Source organism: Pteropus alecto, unplaced genomic scaffold (assembly GCF_000325575.1).
Source record: "Pteropus alecto unplaced genomic scaffold, ASM32557v1 scaffold269, whole genome shotgun sequence".
Classification (NCBI taxonomy): Eukaryota; Metazoa; Chordata; class Mammalia; order Chiroptera; family Pteropodidae; genus Pteropus; species Pteropus alecto.
The window spans coordinates 2,182,721-2,202,114 of NW_006443566.1; the positions used below are offsets into that span (position 1 = coordinate 2,182,721).

At 41.4% G+C, this 19,394-nt stretch overlaps 1 protein-coding gene across 1 annotated transcript in view; it reads left to right on the top strand.

The window, feature by feature from the left end:
* The window catches only part of SVIL (supervillin), a 202,954-nt gene that overhangs the window by 44,541 nt on the left and 139,019 nt on the right, over positions 1-19,394 (top strand). Inside the window, exon 3 of the mRNA XM_025041258.1 lies at positions 5,238-5,338. The gene's annotated coding sequence lies outside the window, so the exon portion shown is untranslated. The remainder of the gene's footprint in view (positions 1-5,237; positions 5,339-19,394) is intronic.

The window sequence follows — 19,394 nt, forward strand, 5'->3', positions numbered from 1 at the left end:
AGTCATGGTGCCCCCTAAGGCACACTGTGAAATTCTTTTTTTCTGTCTTGCAACTTAGGACGTTATGTGTTTTGGTATTATATATACTAATACACACACACACACACACACACACACACACACACACACACACACATACTGTAGTCCCCCTTACCCATGGTTTAGCTTTTTAGCTTTCTGGGGTTTCAATTACCTGCAGTTAACCAAGGTCTGAAAATATTAAATAGAAAATTCCAGAAGTAAACAATTAATAAATTTTAAATTGTGCACCACCGTTCTTAGTGGCATGATGAAATCTCACACCATCCTGGTCAGTCCCACCTAGGACATGAATCGTCCCTTTGTTCAGCATCTCCACGCTGTAAATGCCACCCTCCTTTTACTCAGTAGCCGTATATATAAGGTTTGGTATTATCCGTGGTTTCAGGCATCCACTAGGAGGTCTTGGAGTGTATCCCCCACAGACAAGGCAGACAATATATATTCTTATACATAGATAGATACATATATATTTAATTACTAAATACAAAGTTGGCTCTTTCTATATGTCTTAGTCGGTTTGGGCGACTCTAACAAAATACCACAGACTGGGTAGCTTAAACAACACACATTCATTTCTCACATTTCTAGAGACAGGGAGGTCCAAGATCAAGGTACTAACAGATTCCATTCCTAGTGAGGGCCCACTTCATGATTTGTAGACAGCCGCCTTCTTGGGGTGTCCTCACATGGTGGAGAGCAGAGAGGAAACAAGCTCTTCTATGTCTCTCCTTATAAGGTCATGAATTCCATTCATGAGAGTTCCACCTGATGACCTCATTACCTCCTGAAGGCCCCACCTCCTAATGCCATCACACCGGGGGTCGAGATTTCAACATAAAAGTTTGGGGGGACATAGACACTCAGTCCATAGCACTATATTTGGATGCTATAAACAATAATAAAATCATATTCACAAGCATGTATCTCTATCAAACACCAAGCTGTTTTTCTTCGATGTTTGCTTCCCACTTGTTTATTCATTTTGTGGCTACTATTAGGCAAGTAGTCAGGGGCACCACAAATTTGGGGGAAAAAAAAGGTGAGGGAACTTAAAATTGAAAATTCTGCTCATTAACTTAATTTTTCCGTCTGTGGTTTTGGATAGTACCCACATCCTTTGAATTTTGAAGCAGAAGACCTCCCAGGATTTTGTAGGAGCAAAAGATATCCCTAAGGACAAAGGGGTGGTGGCATTTCTGGATCTCATCAGGAAGGATCATGGTGCTTATTTTAGCTACTTCTCCTTCATGTGTCCCCACGTCAGTTGCTATTTTGATTGTGAGCATCTTCCTGCAGCTGGCGGTGTGCTGATTGCCACAAGCCCTGGGGGGAGGGGGATGAGCTGCCCCGTGCCCACTGGTACACCTGTCAGTCCTTCAGCATCTATTTGTTGAGCACCGGACTCATGACTGAAATACTAAAAAACACGATACAAGATAAAAGTCCTGCTTGTAAAACCTCCCGCTCTCATTTTAGAGAAAAAAATACATATGAAATACAGATAACTCTTGACCAAAAGAAATGGAGTACAAAACAAGTTATCACAGTCATATTCTACTTTGAAATGCATTTGATATACCCTTACTTAGTGAAAACTGCCAACATTGTCTTAGTAAAATATCCAATATTTAGGAAAATATTCACTGTTCTATGGATATTATCCTAATGTGTAAACATATTTTAATAATAATACTTTAGGATCACAAAATCTGTTACTTGACAAATAAAATGGTCCAGTGTTAGTACTCTTAAAATGGTCTATTACTTGTTCTTTATTCAAACTTTCCGTACCACCTTCCCCCCGCCCCATATTAAAATGAAGCTTAGGCTGTTTAGTGTGTCACTGAGAGCTGTGCTTTTCTCTTTCTGAAGGTGTTGCATGGGGCCCAGTGACCTTTGAAGAGAGTTCCTCCCCTTCGGTGTCCCTGCTGCCCTATCTCCTATGGCACCTTCCCACTGAGTCCTTGCTCATTTACCTCTAACCTTGGCTCTTACACATGACAGTCTAGTCATTTACTAATAGTTTTGCCATCGATTTGTGTGGTCCTAGAATTAGTGCTAGCAGAGTGACACCATAGTGAGTACATGTCTGAGGGGGTGAAGGAATGGGGCTGTCTCCACACTGTATAACCCGTGGCAACATCTGTAGGCTCTTTGTAGTTCCAGTCAATGGACACCTGGTAATAGGTATATGGTTTTGTTGATTCGATTGTTTTATGAATGTTCAAATAATAATGATATCTATCTATCTACTTGCCTGCCTGCTTCTCTGTCTATCAATCCATTGCTATGGCTAATCCAACTCCGAATAGTTGAGAATTAACTATAGTGGTCATTTATAATCAGATGTTTGGCATAGATTTAGGAAAGAGGAAAGTCTCTGAGGAAGAAGTTGGGCAATTAGGGAAGGCCTCATGGAAACCAGAGGCATCTGAGCTGAATCCTAAAAGATATCTTGAGATTTATTTGAGGGTGGAGAGGAAGTGCCTGTGACTCTGGGGAACTATTCTGGAGAACTTTCTTTCCTTGTTCTCAGCATCAAAGGAAAGAACGAGGGGAGGAAGTAGCCAGAGTAAAAGCTGGGTCTCATGGAGGCCTCATCCCTACAGTCGGTAGGGACCTTTGGATGCCTGGGGGAGAGGGGACAAGACCCTGCCAAATGCTCTGGACCTAGAGGTACCTGACACTGTAGTAGTTCAATGGTATGTGAATAAAACTAGAAACATCTCTGCGGGCACCTCCATCGGCACCTCTTGTCAAACCTAAGTCTTTTGAAACGTTAAGATAAAAGTATCTTATGCCTTTCTCTGGCACATCTTCCCTGCAGACAGAGTTGGTCTAAAATTAGTCACAAAGTCGCGTCAGAGCTTTTGCATAGGGATTCATCATCACCTGAAAGTCAAGCAAATGTTTATCTTTCACCTGGAAGAAGTACTTTAGAATGGTGAGGAAGAGGCCCAGAGAGATGAGTCAAGATGTTATGGGTCTGACCTTGAGGAAAACGACTTTTCCTGCCACACGAGCCGTATCGATTCTTTCCCCAGTGCCCCATTTTCCTCTGCAGTTTTTTCTGCTTTTGCACAGGTTTGATTAGTGTGCTAAACTTCAACCTGTCGCTTAAGTTGGACCTCTTTCTAGTTGGGGCCTTGCTCTTTCCTTTTCCCCAAGGTATCTTGAGTGCGTGAAAGCTCATTTATTTATTTTTTTCTGTCAGTGGCTGTACTCCGAAGTTTTATTACCCAGCGACTGAGGTTTTCCCTTTGTCTTTGGACAAACTAAATTCCTAAGACTGAAGTGCTCCAGGTACAGGCCTTTCAAACGCTTTGGTCCCTGGACTCGTCATCTCCACTATAGATTTTCGTCTTTTCGGCCTCTCAGTTCTAGAGCCCTAAGGGGTCCCTCGACATTCTCAAGTTCGAGAACCTCTGCTCTAGAAGGTGCTTGAGGGACGTGGGCCAGGGACAGACAGACGTGTGGGTCCAGGCAGAGGGTAGGGCTCTCTGAGAAGAGGCAATGATGTGTGTTTCTCTCCTGCCCTTGCCTCTGGGCTTCTTTCAGTTCTCTTGGCCTTTTCTCCTTTTGAATAATTTCGTTTTTTCCTTCTTTTGTGGCCAGTACAGAAAGAGGGTCCCCTTTTCCAAAATGGGCTAATTCTTCTCCGGTTTAGTATCCTGAGGAGAAATCCTAGAGGAAATAGAGGCTTAAATTGGTCTAGCCCAGTTCACGAGGTTCCAAAGCGTTTTAGTAATAAACAGATTTACTAGGCTGAAGGGACAATAATTTTATTTTTGGCACAAAAGCAGCCTACTTAAACCCAATAGTTTATCTGTGTTTACCAAAGCCACCTATGTGGTTTCAAGTAATGAGTTCATGGAGGTCTGTATTTCACCAAACAGTGGTGACTGTTTTTGTGCTGCGTGGGAACTTCACATGGGTTGACTCCCAATCGCCCCTCAACACTAATGGGCTGATTTCCTTATAAGCTGCCTCGGCCTGTGCTGCTGCAGATGAACCTCATTCTTTCTGTACAAGGTAACACAGTCTCTGACACCATGCCTCCCATATGCTTCTAAAAACAGAACTGATCCCAGTTCTGGTCCTTTACAGTGCTGGTGAGTTGCTGGCCGCTGTCCAGTTCAGGGCGCTCCGTGCTTGAGCGACCTCTTTCCTAAGATGACCTTTTTAAAAGGTGATACAAGGAAGTTCTGAATAGACATTGCAAGGAGACAGGAGGAAGTGCTTTAGTAGCCTAAAACAAAAGAATTCCCCAAGCCGCCCCTTACCACTAACTAAAAACCACTAACTAATAAACCTGGGGGCTTTTCTCTGTAGTCCAGGATCTTTGCTTGTGTTCATTCAGTGCCCCTCTCTCAGGCTGAGTCATCAGAATCCACGCAGGCAGCCAGCCATTTTCAGTGTCAGGAATGAGACTCTTACCACGTGAGTCATCTTGTATACAAATTACACGCACTTAGGAAAGTTACACGAGGAAATGCACGTTTGCCGTGGTCTGGCTCTTGCATTTGCACTATGAATAAGGTTTTTCCTCATACCCCAGCCGTTGAGGAAAAGAAATGTTGAAAATTTTCTCTGCCTGGAATTAATGGCACGGCCGGTTCTAGCCCAATCACTCACTCTGAGTGCCCTAGATGGGTTACTCTGGTCTCCTAGCTTTCTTATCCAGTTTTTCTCTCTAAGGAATTGGGCTTTTGTCAGCTCTTTATGGCTCTGCATGATGAGTTCCATCCCACCCGCTGTTTTCTCAAATCTCCTATTGTTACAGGGCTTCTCTTCCCAAAGCCCCTTATCTGGATCTGATGTTAATTTGTGTTTTAGAAAGTACTCACATTTGCTCAAGATAACTCTTGCTTTCAGGCCAAATATATAGAATTTCAGTCACCACAGAAACATTAGAGCTTTGGAGAATCATTACATAGAAATGATTTCATTCACTGAGGTAGAGACGAAGGAAAAATGTATTTTTAATTGAGTATTTTTATGAGGTTTAAAAAGATGCTCTAGCCACTGCCTATAATTTGTGATCACTGATGTAGCTGAATAATTAAAAGGGAGAAAGCTCTTTAGAAGCATAAAATTAATCGTAGCAGTGTATCCTGCTTTGATCATGCATGCGGTTGTGTTATTCGCTGTTTTCTTAGGTTTCAAAGTAGAAATTTTTCTTTCTCCCTTTTCAGAGACAGTTTGAGCAGATGCTGTTGAAGACTCAGAGAGCTGAGATATGAAGATTTTGAAGTCATTCTACATCTGAAGCCATGATTTAAGTATCAGCATTACGGTAAATATTTAGGGAAAAATTATAACAGTTTTGTGATTAACACATCATTGGTTTTTGCCTGCATTCTGAAAATAGTACATTATGAAGGGTGAATTTATTTGAATCACATTCAACAAATCGGAGCTCTGAAAAAAACTAAAGTTATCTGTGCGATTGGGGTTTTCTTTTTGAACTTAGCTGTGACTATGAGAGAACTCTCAGGGACTCTAAGGGTAACTTTCTAGATGAAAGCAGATCTACCCACAGAAAGGAGAGTGGAAGCTTCCTTCCAGGGTATGTTCTGACTGCCTCTCTGGGGCAATATTTCTCAAAGTATATTCCTTAGAACACAGTTTTCTAGACTCTTAATGCAGTGGGGTCGAGGGTGGGAAGGTGAGTCTGTGCTCAAATGAGTTTGAAAAACATTGGCTTAAAGTTAAACAATTTGTCTTACTGAAGCTCTCAAAAATGAATGAGCCTCATGAATCTCCATGGTGAGTGCAGTCAGCAGGACATAACAGAGCCATGTAGAACTCCTTGCTTGTAGGGCATCTCGAGACCAGTGTTCTATTTGTTCATTAAATATTTATTGAACACCAGCCACGCATGGTGTTAGATTCTAAAAATACAACAATAAATGAGTTTGGCAATGTTTGTGTACAGATAGTAAATAAGGTAAGAAGTAAGTAAGAGCAATTATTGATAGGCATGATAACAGATATTTAAGAGAATGGTCTGGGGAGCTAGGGGGTCTGGGTTTTAATCCTGAGCCCACCACTTATAAACTGAATGACCTTGAAATTTTCTGAAATTTCATTAGTAGAGTACAGGAACACTGTGGGTTTTTTAACATTGATTTTGTATTCTGAAACTTTACTGTATTTATTATTTCTAATAGTGCTTTAGTGGAGTCTTTAGGGTTTTCTACATAGAGAATCATGTCATCTGCAAAAAGTGACAATCTGACTTCTTTATGCCCTATTTGGATGCCTTTTCTTTCTTTCTCTTTCTGATTGCTCTTCCTAGGACTTCCAAAATGATATTTTCAAAATATTTTTATACTGAATAATAGTGGCAATAGCCTTGTCTCATTCCTGATCTTAAAGGGAAGATTTTTAGTTTTTCACCATTAAGTATGATGTTAGCTGAGGGTTTGTCATATATGGCCTCTATTATGTTGAGGTACTGGGGGTAGATGAGGGCAAAAGGGGTCAAATATTTGGCAATGGAAGGAAATCTAACTCTGGGTGGTGAACGCACAGTGCAATGTATATACGACTTCTACTTGAAACTTATTTGATTTTGTTAATCAATGTCACTCCAATAATTTTTAATTTAAAAAATGAGAAAAAGAAGAACTAATAAACAAGCTCAGAAAGGTTGCAGGATGTAAGATCGGTATACAAAAATCAATTTATTGCTATAGCAAACATCTGAACAATAAATATCTGAAATGAAATTAAGAAAATAATTTCTTTTACAATAGCATGAAAAACAATAAAATGCTCAGAAATAAATGTAAGCAAAGAAGTGTAAAACTTTTAAAATTACAAAATGTTATTAAAAGAAATCGAAGAAAATCTAAATAAGTGAAAAAACATCCCGTATTCATGGACCAAAAGACTTAATATTGTTCAAACGGCAATACTTCCTAAACTGATCTATAGATTCAATGCAATCTCTATCAAAATCTCAGATGGATTCTTTGCAGAAATTGAAAATATGATCCTAAAATTCATATAAGAATTTAGGGGACCCAAAATAGTCAAACTAGTATTGAAAAAAAATAGCAAAATTGGAAGACTCACACTTTCTGATTTCAAAATGTAAAACATAGCTACAGTAAACAAGCAGTGTGGCACTGGCATGAGGATAGACATACAGTTTTTTAGAATAGAATTCATAGACCAGAAATAAAGCCATACATTTATGGTAATTGATTTTTGACAAATGTTCTGAGACAATTCAACAAATGATTCTGGAACAACTGGCTATCCACATGCAAAAGAATGAAGTTGGACCTATACCTCACAACATATACAAAAACTAACTCAAAATGGATCAAAGTCGTAAATGTCAGAGTTAAAATTCTAAAATTCTTAGAAGACGGCAGGGTTGTTAATTTGCATGACCTTTCATTAGGCAGTGCTTTTTAGATATAACACCAAAAGCACAAATTACAAAAGGAAAATAGATAACTTAGACTTCAACAAAATTAAAAACCTTTGTGTATCGAAAGTCGTTATTGAGAGAGTGAAAAGACAACCTACAGAATAGGATAAAATATTTGCAGATTATATAATCTGATAAGATATATAAAGAACTCTTAGAACTCAATAGTAAGAAGATAATCCAATTTAAAAATAGGCAAAGATCTCAGTAAATATTTCTCCAAAGAAGATATGCAAATGGTCAATAAGCACATGAGAAGATTCTCAATATCACTAGCCATCAGGGAAATGCAAATCAAAAAGAAATGAGATACTGTTTCATTCCACTATGAAAGACAGAGTAACAAATATTGGTAAGGATATGGAGAAATTGGAAATCTCAGACACTGCTAGTGGGAATGCAAAATCTTTCCAAAGCATCTGCTTTGGAAAACGGTCTGGCAGCTCTTCATACAAGGAAACATAGAGGTACCTTATGATCTGGCATATCCACTCCTAGATATAACCAAGAGAAACGAAAACATATGTCTACACAAAAATGTAAAAGCTAATAGCGGCATTACTTTAATAGCCAAAGAATGGCAACAACTTAATGACTATCAGTTGATGAACAGACTAATAAAATGTTGTATATCCATATGATAAGATAGCATTCAGGTATTAAAAGGAATGGAGTACTGACGCATGCTACAACATTGATGAATCTTGAAAATATGCTAAGTAGCATATATTATATGATTCCATTTATATAAAATTTCCAGAACAGGCAAATCTATAGAAACAGAAAGCAGATTAATTGTTGCCTAGGACTGGAATGTTTAGGAGGAAATTGAGAGCGACTGCTAATGGCCACATGGTTTCTTTGGGGGCGATAAAAATGTCTAAAATTGCCCTATTATATACTAAAAATCATTGAAGTGCATACTTTAAATTGGTAAATTGTGTGGTATATGAATTATATATCAGTAAAGCTGTGTGACTTTATTGGGGGTGTGACTGTCGGCACTTGGTGATAGATGAGATAGAGGGAGTGAGGACAAGGGAGGGTTAAGAACAACTCCTAAATTTTGCCTGTGGCGACATCTGAGAAGGGGAGGAAGGATGGGGGAAGTTTTGGGGGTTTTTTGTGTGTTGTTTTTTAAATGGGGAGGGCCAGCTTTGAGAATCCAGAGTTGTGTTGTGGCTATATTAAGTTTGAGTACCTGTTAAATATCCAGATAGAGATATTAAGTAGACAGCCGAATGTGCATCTAGAACTCAGAGGAACGATCCTGGCTGGAGATAAAAAATTAGATACTAAGTAAATCCATAGACAAGGATGAAAACAGAGAGAGAGAGAGAAAGAGAGAGAGAGAGAGAGACAGACAGACAGACAGACAGACAGACAGACAGACAGAGAGACGGAGGGAGGGAGAGAAAGAGACTGAGGGAGGGAGAGAGAGAGAAGGCTAAGGATGAGGTGGAATAGAGAAAGAGAACCACAAAGAACAAAAGGAGCGTCAGCCAGGGAGGAAGGAAAGTAGAAGGGTTCGGGGTCACTGAACTCAGATGGCGTGAGGAGCGAGGGGTCCACAGAGCTGGTTCGACTGAGAGGTCAGTGAGAGGAGGACAGACGCGTCCTTTGGAACCACTAAGGTGAATGCTGTTCCACCTGTCATTGAAAAATAGAAACAAACACGCAAACAAGAAAACGACTGGTACCATGGGGGAAAAAAAAAAAGAAAGAAAGAAAAAGCGTGGTTCAGTAGTGGAGACTCCAGATCAGAGTGGGTTGAAGAGAGATTGTAAAGTGCTAATGTGGAGAGAGGTGGGCAGGTGTTTCTAGAAGTTTGCTGGAACCACACTCGGGTGAAAAATTGTCCTAGTGTCCTTTCCTGCTCTGCGGAAACCCTGAGCGCCACATGCCAGCGGGGTCCGAAGGCCGTCTGTTCCCTCCGAGCCAGCTCTTAGGGGTGTACATCCCCCATCTAGGGAGCAGCCAGCTTGTCGGTAGGGGCGGGGCTGGAGGGTAGTGCTGGGCTGGGACCCAGACGGAGGGTCATTTTTGCTTTGTTCTCTAATGGTTTTGATTTTCTTTTGTTATTTTGATTGGGAGAAAAGTGAGAGAAGGATTTTACGAATATGTTGTTTTAGAAGTTTAGGTAGAATTGTTTAAAATCTTCATTTGAAATAGAACAAAGAGAAAAGGTATTCTCTGCTTTTAGATTTAATTTAGTCTTTGTAAAGCAAAGAACTGGCCGGACACACCTCACTGCTTTGCATCTCTTTAGACATCAATAGAACCCAATATTGGTACCACTGAGGCTATAGCAGGTCCTGAGTGAGGTGGAGGGAAAAGTGGTAACTTTCTCAAAAGGCACGCGTGCAAATACTTGAGGCAGACGCACTTTATCAGCCTCGGAAGTTCATTTACCGTGTTCCTCGCCATTGGCATCAATGCATTCTTTCCCATGTAGATTGTGTGGCAACAACTTTCAAAGGTAACAACCCAGTCTTTTCTTTCTCTTGAGAAAATGGACTGTTACTTAGGCTATAAAGCCCATTTGATGTTTTGGGCAAAAATCATGCTTTGATCACACGTCTATTGACTGCTCGTTTTGTATGAGTCCAAGCAGCGTTTTTTTTTTTGTTTTTTTTTTAACAGGATGTGTGCATGTGCACATGTGTGTGTGCATGTACACGTGAGTCACATTGTAAAAGTTATATCTTAGTGTTTTAGCTCGAATTTCTGCTCGCTCTTATATGGCATATAAATGGCCTATCATAAAACAATATTTTTAAAATCCAGTGTTTGGCACAAAATTAGAAAACATCCTCATTTTTCAAGCTCTGGTTAGAAGCTCCTTATAAGGATTTTTCTTCTGCATGTGGCTTTTAAACTAAATTTATGATGTTGTCATTGGGTTGTGTTTTATTGTATATGGGGCATGTATTTGCGGATTTTGAGGGGAGAATTTTTCAGTATTACTTTCATCAAAACATCCTTATTCTGAAGGTAGCATCTTTGTTCTAGAGCACAGTTCCACGGCGTTTTAAATTTATTATTATGCGAAAACAATATTAGTAGTGTGTCCTACTTTGTTGGAAGCTAGAATGTCGTATGCAAGAAATAGGAAAGCACCAGCTTAAGAGAAACCATGACTTCACAATCCTGTGTTTTTCCTCTGCCCTAGGTTTGGAGATGTTACTAACTTCTGGCAACTTCCAATCACGAGAGTAGGAGAGTGGTTATCTGGGAGGAATCATTTGAACTTCAACCTGTTATTTTGCCTACAGGGCTGTGCTAAAGGGCACTTTTTCTATCTCGATTTTAAAAGAGCCAGAGAAAGTGGTGGTAAAGAGAATGGGTTTGGTCTGCTCTGCTCACGACTAACTGCTTCTGTTCCTTGAGAGAAGCCTGCAGAAGGCTCATCATGACCTGGATTGGGCAAGGTCAGTTTAGTCTCTTCTGATGGTTTTCAGAGACGTGGCTCTACGAAGCAGGTGCTACTGACAGCATTTCAGATCATTTTATGGAGTACTGACGGAGTTTTTTCTGCTCAGGGTGGCTCTGTGCAAATTGCTTGTTTCTCAAAAATGTCTTATTTGTTTTGAGATGCAGCCAGGCCTCTAATGTGGGTGGTGTGTGCTGTGTCAAAAACCTCAGGCCCCAAAGCCTGAACTTGTCTTTGTCAGAGCAGATGAGTTGTAGGAAACAGGCGGCTGGCCTTTGGGACAAACACAGAAGCGATGTCCGTGGGCCTGCGCAGGCAGAGCCTTGGGGCAGATGTCTTCGAGATGTGGGAATCTGGGTGACATGACGAGAGAACCACAGAAGAGGACAGGTAAGGGTCTTCCAGATTTTCTGAAATAACTTCATCTGGCTGCACTTAGAAACCGGGCTAGTGTTTCATGGGCTGGTGGGGGCCCCGTGCTCTCTTTTAGGTAGGTGTGTGCGTGGCGATGATTTTTTTGGATATTGACAGTACACTTAGCTTAGAGTATTTCAACTAAAAATGCCACTCGTTTGACTTTTTAAGTAAAAATACAGGTTTGTTTGTTTGTTTGTTTTTAAACTGCTGTCCTATTACCAAAAACCTACTACTATCCAGCTCTCTCTAAATAGGAAAAACAAGCACATAAAACTCCTAAAGGATTCTCTTTTTTTGTGATCTTTTATTAAATCCAATATAAGATGTAGGCTTTATTTAAAATAAAATATACCATAAAATGAGAAACAGAAACTACAGAAGGATAGGAAAACACCTTTGGACTTCTCTGTTCCATACCTGTTCCCAGTCTCACACACATGCACACACACGCACACACACACACACACACACGCACACACACCTATATTTGCATGAAAAATGGGTAGCAAGCATCTCGAAGGTCAAACAGGAGGTATGTTACAATCAAGTAAGAGGTTGAATATAAATTGGAATAAGCCTTAACTTTTTATTTCACTTTCATTTGGATACTTTTACTAATTCTCTTTGCCCGGTTTAGGCTTCTCAAACATTCTTTGGCTCTGGGAGAGGGAGTTGTATAACCATAAAACTTGAGAATCCTGGCTCTAGAATAAATGTTCCTTTAAAAACCCCAAGGACAGAAAATTGAACACAGCTGTGCAAAAGAGAAAGAAAAAAAAAACAGCCGAGGGAGGGTTCGGGGCCGCCGGCGCCCTGACCGACTTTCCCAAGTGCACTGGGCTGTGGCTTCTCACTGGGAGATGGGGCGCCGTGGTGGTCGTTTGGAAAGCTGCAGGAGAAGGCCAGGACCCTCCCTCAGAAAGGAGGTTTCTGTGATGTGGTTAAGAGGACATTCTGACTGGATTTGTCTTTCATTGTCCTGTGTGTTCTGTGCATATTCTATTGTTTTCCCCTGGAGAGAATAGAAGGTTTCCATTCATTTTCTGAGATGCCATGATTCTGCAAACCACGATTCCCATAGTTCCTATTTCTAAGTAAGCTTCGGAGCTGAAGCAGCTTCCACCAGGGTCGGAAGACAGAAGAGGTGAGATTTCTGAGCCCCAAATGCCCTCTCCTCTGCCCCCTCACTCACAGAGTCTCCCACAGAATAAAAGGCTTTAACATGTGGTCCCGAGAGCATGGGGTTGTTGCTCCTGGCTCCTCCTCCCCTGGGATTCAAACCGTGACTTTGCCTCCGTGATGCTGGGCTGGCGAACCCCGCTGTTCGGTTTGCGGCCCACAAGGAGCCCTCGCCGTGGGCCCTGACCTCTGTGCAGCCTGGATTAATCGCTTTGCTCTTTGTCAGACCGTGTAATGATGATTCAGACTTCTTCCTCAGCAAGATTAGATTACTGTAATTGTCATATCCTGGACTGCCCACTAGGGATTTGAATTAATACTTGTTGGTATAGAAAGCAGTGTCGTGTTTCTGGGGAGAAAGAACTGAACTTGCCCGCTTGGCCATCATCAGAAAACATTTAGGGAGGGCCTGTCGTGAGCCCGGCTCTGGAAAGTAGTCCCGCCTTTAGGATCTACCATGTCAGTTAGCTTACCTTAGAGACTGCAGGCAGGGCCTCAGGTGCACTGCGTCCAGGTGCGGTGGATTTGCATAAGTGACGCCATGCCTGGAAGATCAGAATTCACCCAGGGATTTGCAAGGGAATCCTGTATTGAAATCAGGCACTGCTCAAGGAGGGAAATCTTCCCCAAGGAGAGACTTGGAAAGGAAATAAACTAATTCAGCCTTGTGGAACGGTCCACCCGAAGCCAGCGGGGACTGTGATCGCAGACTGCGCGACCGTGGGAGCAGTGAGACGGAAAGTAACCTTCGAAACAACTCTGTTTTGGTCCTCTCCCTGTAAAATATGTCTTATTTTGTATTATTCTATCCCTTCAACAGTTATTTATTGAGCACTTACTATGTTCTCAGCACGATTCTGGGCACTGAGTATTAATGACAGTCTACAAAACAGACAAAAGTCTCTGTCCTTGTTCTTGGGGTGGTGGCACTGGGGATAGGAATGTGAAGCGAAGAAAGCCAGAACGAGGAGTACCTGGAAGGACCCCTAAATAAGTGTAGTCGATTGAGAGTATATTTGCCGATGTATTTCCTGCCATCCCTCTGACACAGCGTACACTCTCTATCCCGCTAATTTTATAATTTCGGTAGAACCTCTGAAAGGAATTCTTCATGCCAATAAATAGCCCACTCTGGCATAACGAGTCCACGAACTAACTTCGGGTCTTTGAAGGGATTGTCTCCTATAGGCTGCACTGGAATCTCAGAGGTGTGATCAAGTGTTTTTAATCTTTGTTTACTGTCCTACAGTCTAATGATGCTCACTCCAGAGTGTCTCGGATTAACATCCTTTCTTCTTGGGGCACCTTCCTTTCTTTCTCCTCTCCTTTCTTTTCTTTCTCCTAGTTCTCTCCATTTTTTCTTTGGTGAATATGAGACAGCTGCATTTTGCCCCAGACTTACAGAATCTCACATTTTTAGAACTGGATGGGACCATGCGAGTCTTCATCTAGATCGTGATTTTAGGTCTCTGGACCGAAACCAAGTTTTCACCTGATGCAATAGAATGAGAAATTTAAGAAAAAAATGAAGTGTTTCATAAAGTTAAACTTTATCTATTAATCAATTCCTGTATCTTTCCATTATTTTCTTTCGTTGAACTTTTAAGTTCTTAGCGTCTTCCACTTGCCCCAGAAATTACTCATCCTCCTGAACTCAGCCTCCATCCCCCGCCACGCTGCCCCCACAGTTGACTCCACCTCCTACCCTGTGTTCCCACAGTCTGGTTTTCAGACAACGCCCTCCTTCTCAATTTTGTAGCCCCCACCCCAAAACAAGAGTCGCTGCCTGAACCTTAGGGTAGGAAGTCACCATTTGTGCTGCCAGGAAGCTGTGTTTTAGGATCCCCAGCTGGAGCCACAGATACATTTTAAGCTATAACACACAGTGGTTCCGTTTTATAGAATTATTGGTACTGTGGTTCCACTTTATTACAGGTTTATCAGGCTTTTGTGGGTTGGCACAAGCATGCAGCCATCACTTATAACTCTTTCTGGAGGGAAACGAGAATGAACTTTACAGCGGGACCCACATTGAGTTGGAGAGGGCACGCAGTATGCTTCCAGCCAAGGGTTTTTGGGGCCCTTCAGTTCGTGGAGTCTGGAGGAGAAAGCTGCCTGGGTCCCCCCGTTCCTGGTGTATCTCTGAGGTCTGGACGTTGTTGCTCCTGGTTTTCCTTTGTAACACAGTACGGATGTCAACAGCGTGGATAGGAAAAAGCCTCTAGAGTCTTCTGTGGTGTAGGAGGTCCTCACTCAACCAGCTACATCACTTTATGCTCATGTTCCCACTTGAGAAGCAACCTCCGTGTTTCTGCCATGTGACGAATTGACAGAAATCCCATATTTTTAGAGATGTAATGGCCTAAATGGATCATGTCACACTTTGTACATCTCCGGTTACTCTCAAGACTCTGAGCCTAGTGTCCAGGAATGTGATGTTGGTCCAGCCGTGTGAGAGGCTGCGCTCCTGGAGCCAGGACTCATAAACACGGTCCAGGCTCCCCCTTGGCAAACTCACATTTCATTTTGACTGTGAGGCCAGCCGTTCTGTTCATGCTGAGCGTTGCTACACACCCATTGCTCTTGAAGCAGCAGCCTGGGAGACAGGAGTTGGCTTGCTCATTTGTTGTTGAAGCCAGTGACCTACAGATGACCTTGGAGCTTGAAATATTGTCATCCAAAGCCAGTGAAGTTCTCCACAAGCTTTGAGACAAAGAGACAGACGGACAGGCAGACAGATAGACTCATTGCTTGATTAATTTAGATTATCTGGGAGAGATTTTTTTGGTTGCAAAATATTCTTAACCAAAAATAACCACCCCCCTTTTTCTGCTTTTTTTAAAAAAACCTATCCCAAAGTAAAATTATTAGTGCTTATAGTAGTGTATCAGTGTAAATCTTGAGAGGCTAAGGCATGTCCCTGTCTTCACTCAAAGATGTCACAATCCTAAGTTTATGGAAGTGGGGAAAGAAAGCGAAATGACTCCAAGTCTGGGACTGTCACAGCAGAAACCAGGAACACAGATCCCGATTGCCTAGTCCCTTCCTCCCCTGAAAACGAGCAGCTTGAAAAAGTACTTCTGATGCTTGCTCATGGTCACTGCCATTTAGAAAGCAGAACTTTTCAGAAGGCAGAAGCAGCCGGACAGAGAGCTTTGTTGTTTTTCTCTCCCTGCACTGACAGTTCCGGCCAATGCTCTGACATCAGTCTTACTCTGCAGTAGGTGCTTCACGGAGAGAAAATGGGAAGAGAAGTGCTTACCCTAAACCACTGTCTATAAACTGAGGAGCCAACTTGTCACTTTTAACTTCAAAGGGGTATTAAGTTACGATTAATCAAACCCAGAAAAAAATAGGAGGATATTGTTGCTGAATTAAAATACGAAAAAAAGAACTACCTGCAAGCTATTTTAATTCTAGTTTTCAGTCTCCATATCACAAATATTTATTGCATTAATCAAGTGACAGACATTGCTGGGTTCTGTGGATACCGAGAGAAGGTGGAGTCCCTGGCTCCTGGATGCTAACAGTGTAGAGGTTGTAAACCATAGATCATATCAGGGCAGGATGAGTTTATAGGAGAAATATAGTCAACTGAGTCTTAAAGTATGAACTTTTTTTTAATTGAAAAAGAAGGAAAGGCATTTGGGACAGAGGCAACAGCATGGACAGAGCAACCATGGTCCATGCGGCTTCTCATGGTCACCTGCTGGGGGGAGGGGTAGTGGGCTGTGCGACTGAAGAGGTGGGAAGGGGCCAGGTCACCGAGGCCAGAACTTTGGAATTTATCCCATAGGCCAGGCATTCTTGACCTCCTGTTTCCCACCAGCACATGTATGCTGGATGCTAGCCACATGTGTCCCACATCTCCTGAGTGTATCCACATGTGATGTTCATAATAAAGAACACATTAAAATTCCATGTAATCGTCACAAAACTGTTAACAATACATCTGTAAAAGCAAGTCACCACAGATCTTGGTATATATGAGATAATCCCTGGGTTAAGTGCCATTTCCCAAGTATTTACTTGCAACTGGATCCTTTTTTCCTTCTACTGATGAATATCTAAATGCAATAGGGTGAAAGTGACTCTTTTACAAGAACATTCTTACATTTACTCTCCAAGAACACTTAATTTAAAAAGCTCGTCCAGCAGCTTCCATCACTGAGAAGTAACTGGCTGCCGCAGGGAGGCAGCACCGCCAGACCCAAACTGGGGAGCTGCCGCTGGAGCCAGTGCAGAGGTTTTGGCTGGGACTGATGACACCAGGTTGGGACTGGTTAGAAGGCATTCTGGAAGCAGTGGAGAGGATGGGTTTGGGGAAGGAGGGGAAGAGTAGTTGGAGGCTCTTGCAAGAGTCCCGACAAAGAGACAATGAGAGCATGATGGGAAAGCGGAAACAGACTGGAAGGCTGAGCCTCGGGCTGCAAGACTCAGAGATGACTGGGATGACAGTGATGAGCCTGAGTGAGGCGGGGCTGGCGGCGAGGCTGTGGTCAGTCAGGAAAACGGGAACACGTGTCATGGTGGGAGAGGATGAGCGTAGCACTGTTTGTCTTGAGTCGCATGCTCTTGTGAGATATCTCAGTTATTCTGAGCCCCCGGGAATCACCACCATCCTGAATCCTGCCTCAGGTGGGGCAGAACTCACTCTGGGAGAGGCAGTGTGAGAGGTCTGCCAAGGTCAGAGTCCTGGGAAAAGGACATGTGAGGAGAAGAAAGGAAGAAGGGGCAGTGAAGCGACTCGGGAGTGGAGAGTTCAGCCAGGCATGGGAAAGGTGTAGAAAGTAGTGTCAAAGAAATTTTTGAAAAGAGCAAGTCCCATGAAGGTGGAAGTGGTCAGAAGTGTCAGGCGTGGTCCCTGTGTGAGGGAGCTGGAATCCCTGAAAGGTTAGCGCTGATAAAAAGAGAAACAGGATGGGCAAGTGCTCGAAGCGAGAGGTGAGGTGGGCTGAGGGAACTCTGGCTGGCGGTGAGAGATGACAGAAGCTGGAGCGTATGCTTGGGTTTGTCGTTCTGCTCTTCAGGGAACTGAAAAGAAGCTTTGTCTCGTCTGTGGGTGGCAGGGCGTTCCCAGCTACTCTTTTCTAAGAGTAAGTCAGTTTGGTCCTCAGGATGGGCAGCTCTGGGCGTTCGGATCCAGGTTTCATGGAACCCGAGAGGATAGGATAAAGGGTGCTGAGGCAGTCTCCGCCGGCCCATGCCGCCAGAAGCCTGGACTTTTGTCTTGTCTTTTTATTTCCAAGAATAAAGCCTTCAAGGCTATAGAGCTCTGGAGTTCAAACACTTGTTTTCTGTGATAGTTATAGTAGCATTACATTTGTCACTTCCTTTTTTCCCTCTTTTTTAATTAGGCTGTTTACTTTTTTTGCTGTTGAATTTTGTCCTTCATATAGTCTAGGTATTTGTCCTTTTTCAGATATGTAATTTGCAAATATTTTCTCCCACTCCATAACATGTCTTTTCATCCTCTTCGCAGGGTCTTTTGCAAGCAGAAGTTTTACATTTTGATGATTTTAATTTGTCATTTTTCCCCTTTTATGGATTGTGCTTTTGGTGTCAAGTAGAAGAATGCTTTTTCTAGGTCCTGTGGGTTTTCCTCTATTTTTTTTTTTTTCAAAAGGTTTTATGGTTTTATGTTTTACATTTAAGTTCATGATCTGTTTTGGTTAATTTTTGTAAAAGGTGTGAGGATTAGGTCAAGGTTAATTTTTTTTCTATGGATGTCCAATTGCTTCTGTACCACTTGTTGAAAAGGCACATTTTGTGAAAAATCAGTTGGGTATATTTATGTGGATCTATTTCTGGATTCTCTATTCCATTACTGTAGCTACATAGTAGATGTCAATATGGATTGATTGATTACTCCCACTTTATTATTCTTTTTCAAGATTGTTTTAGCTATTCTAAGGCCTGTACTTCTGCATACAAGTTTTGAAATAAACTTGTCTAAATCTACCGCAGACGTTGCTGGGATATTTATAGGAATTGCATTAAATCTTTAGATTGTTTTGTGGAGAACTGACATCTTTACTATGTTGACTCTTCCAACACATGAACACAGTATATGTCTATTTATTTACTTAGATCTTCTTGGATGTTTTTTTATCAACACTATATAATTTATAGCATACTGATCTTGTATATGTTAACTTTATATCTAAATATTTTATGTTCTGTGGAATTATTGTAAATGGTGTCATGTTTTCCGTTTTGGTTTCCACATGTTTATTGTTGCTATACAATAGGTGTTATAGAAATATGAATTTAGTTTCTCTTAGAAATATCATAAATAGATATGGTTCCTAGATCAGCTTATAAAAGACATTAAAATTCATAATAAAGCTGCTATAATGACCAGTTACTAGAAAGAATAGTAGACTACCATATTGTTATAATAATAGTATTAAATAATAACAAATGAGAATAGTTACTTATCAAATATCTTGGAAATGTCTAAGTTTAAATCTTGTTCTTATTTTAATTTTAATTCATAATATATGATTTTCCATTTTCTTCATGGGTATATCAAGAAATCTACTCTTATGTGTATCAGATCTGTTTACTATCCTTTTTTGAAAAGAAGTTTGTGTGACAAGAGTTTCCTGATTTCAGCAGATAGAAGAAAAATTGAGGAAAATATTTACACAGTTTGCACAGGTAGAATTAACTGAGATTTGAACAAAGACGAAAAGGGTACATAAAAGAGACATCTAAGCAGAATTTTTTGTTAAAGTCCATTGTACTAATCTAGGCCTGTTTGGTTGCTACAGGGAGCAGTGAGGAACAATTTAAGAGATATTCAAAAGTTAGACGTATATTTTGCGGGTGTCTTTTTTAGAAAGAAAAAGACTGCATTTTTATAATAGTGAT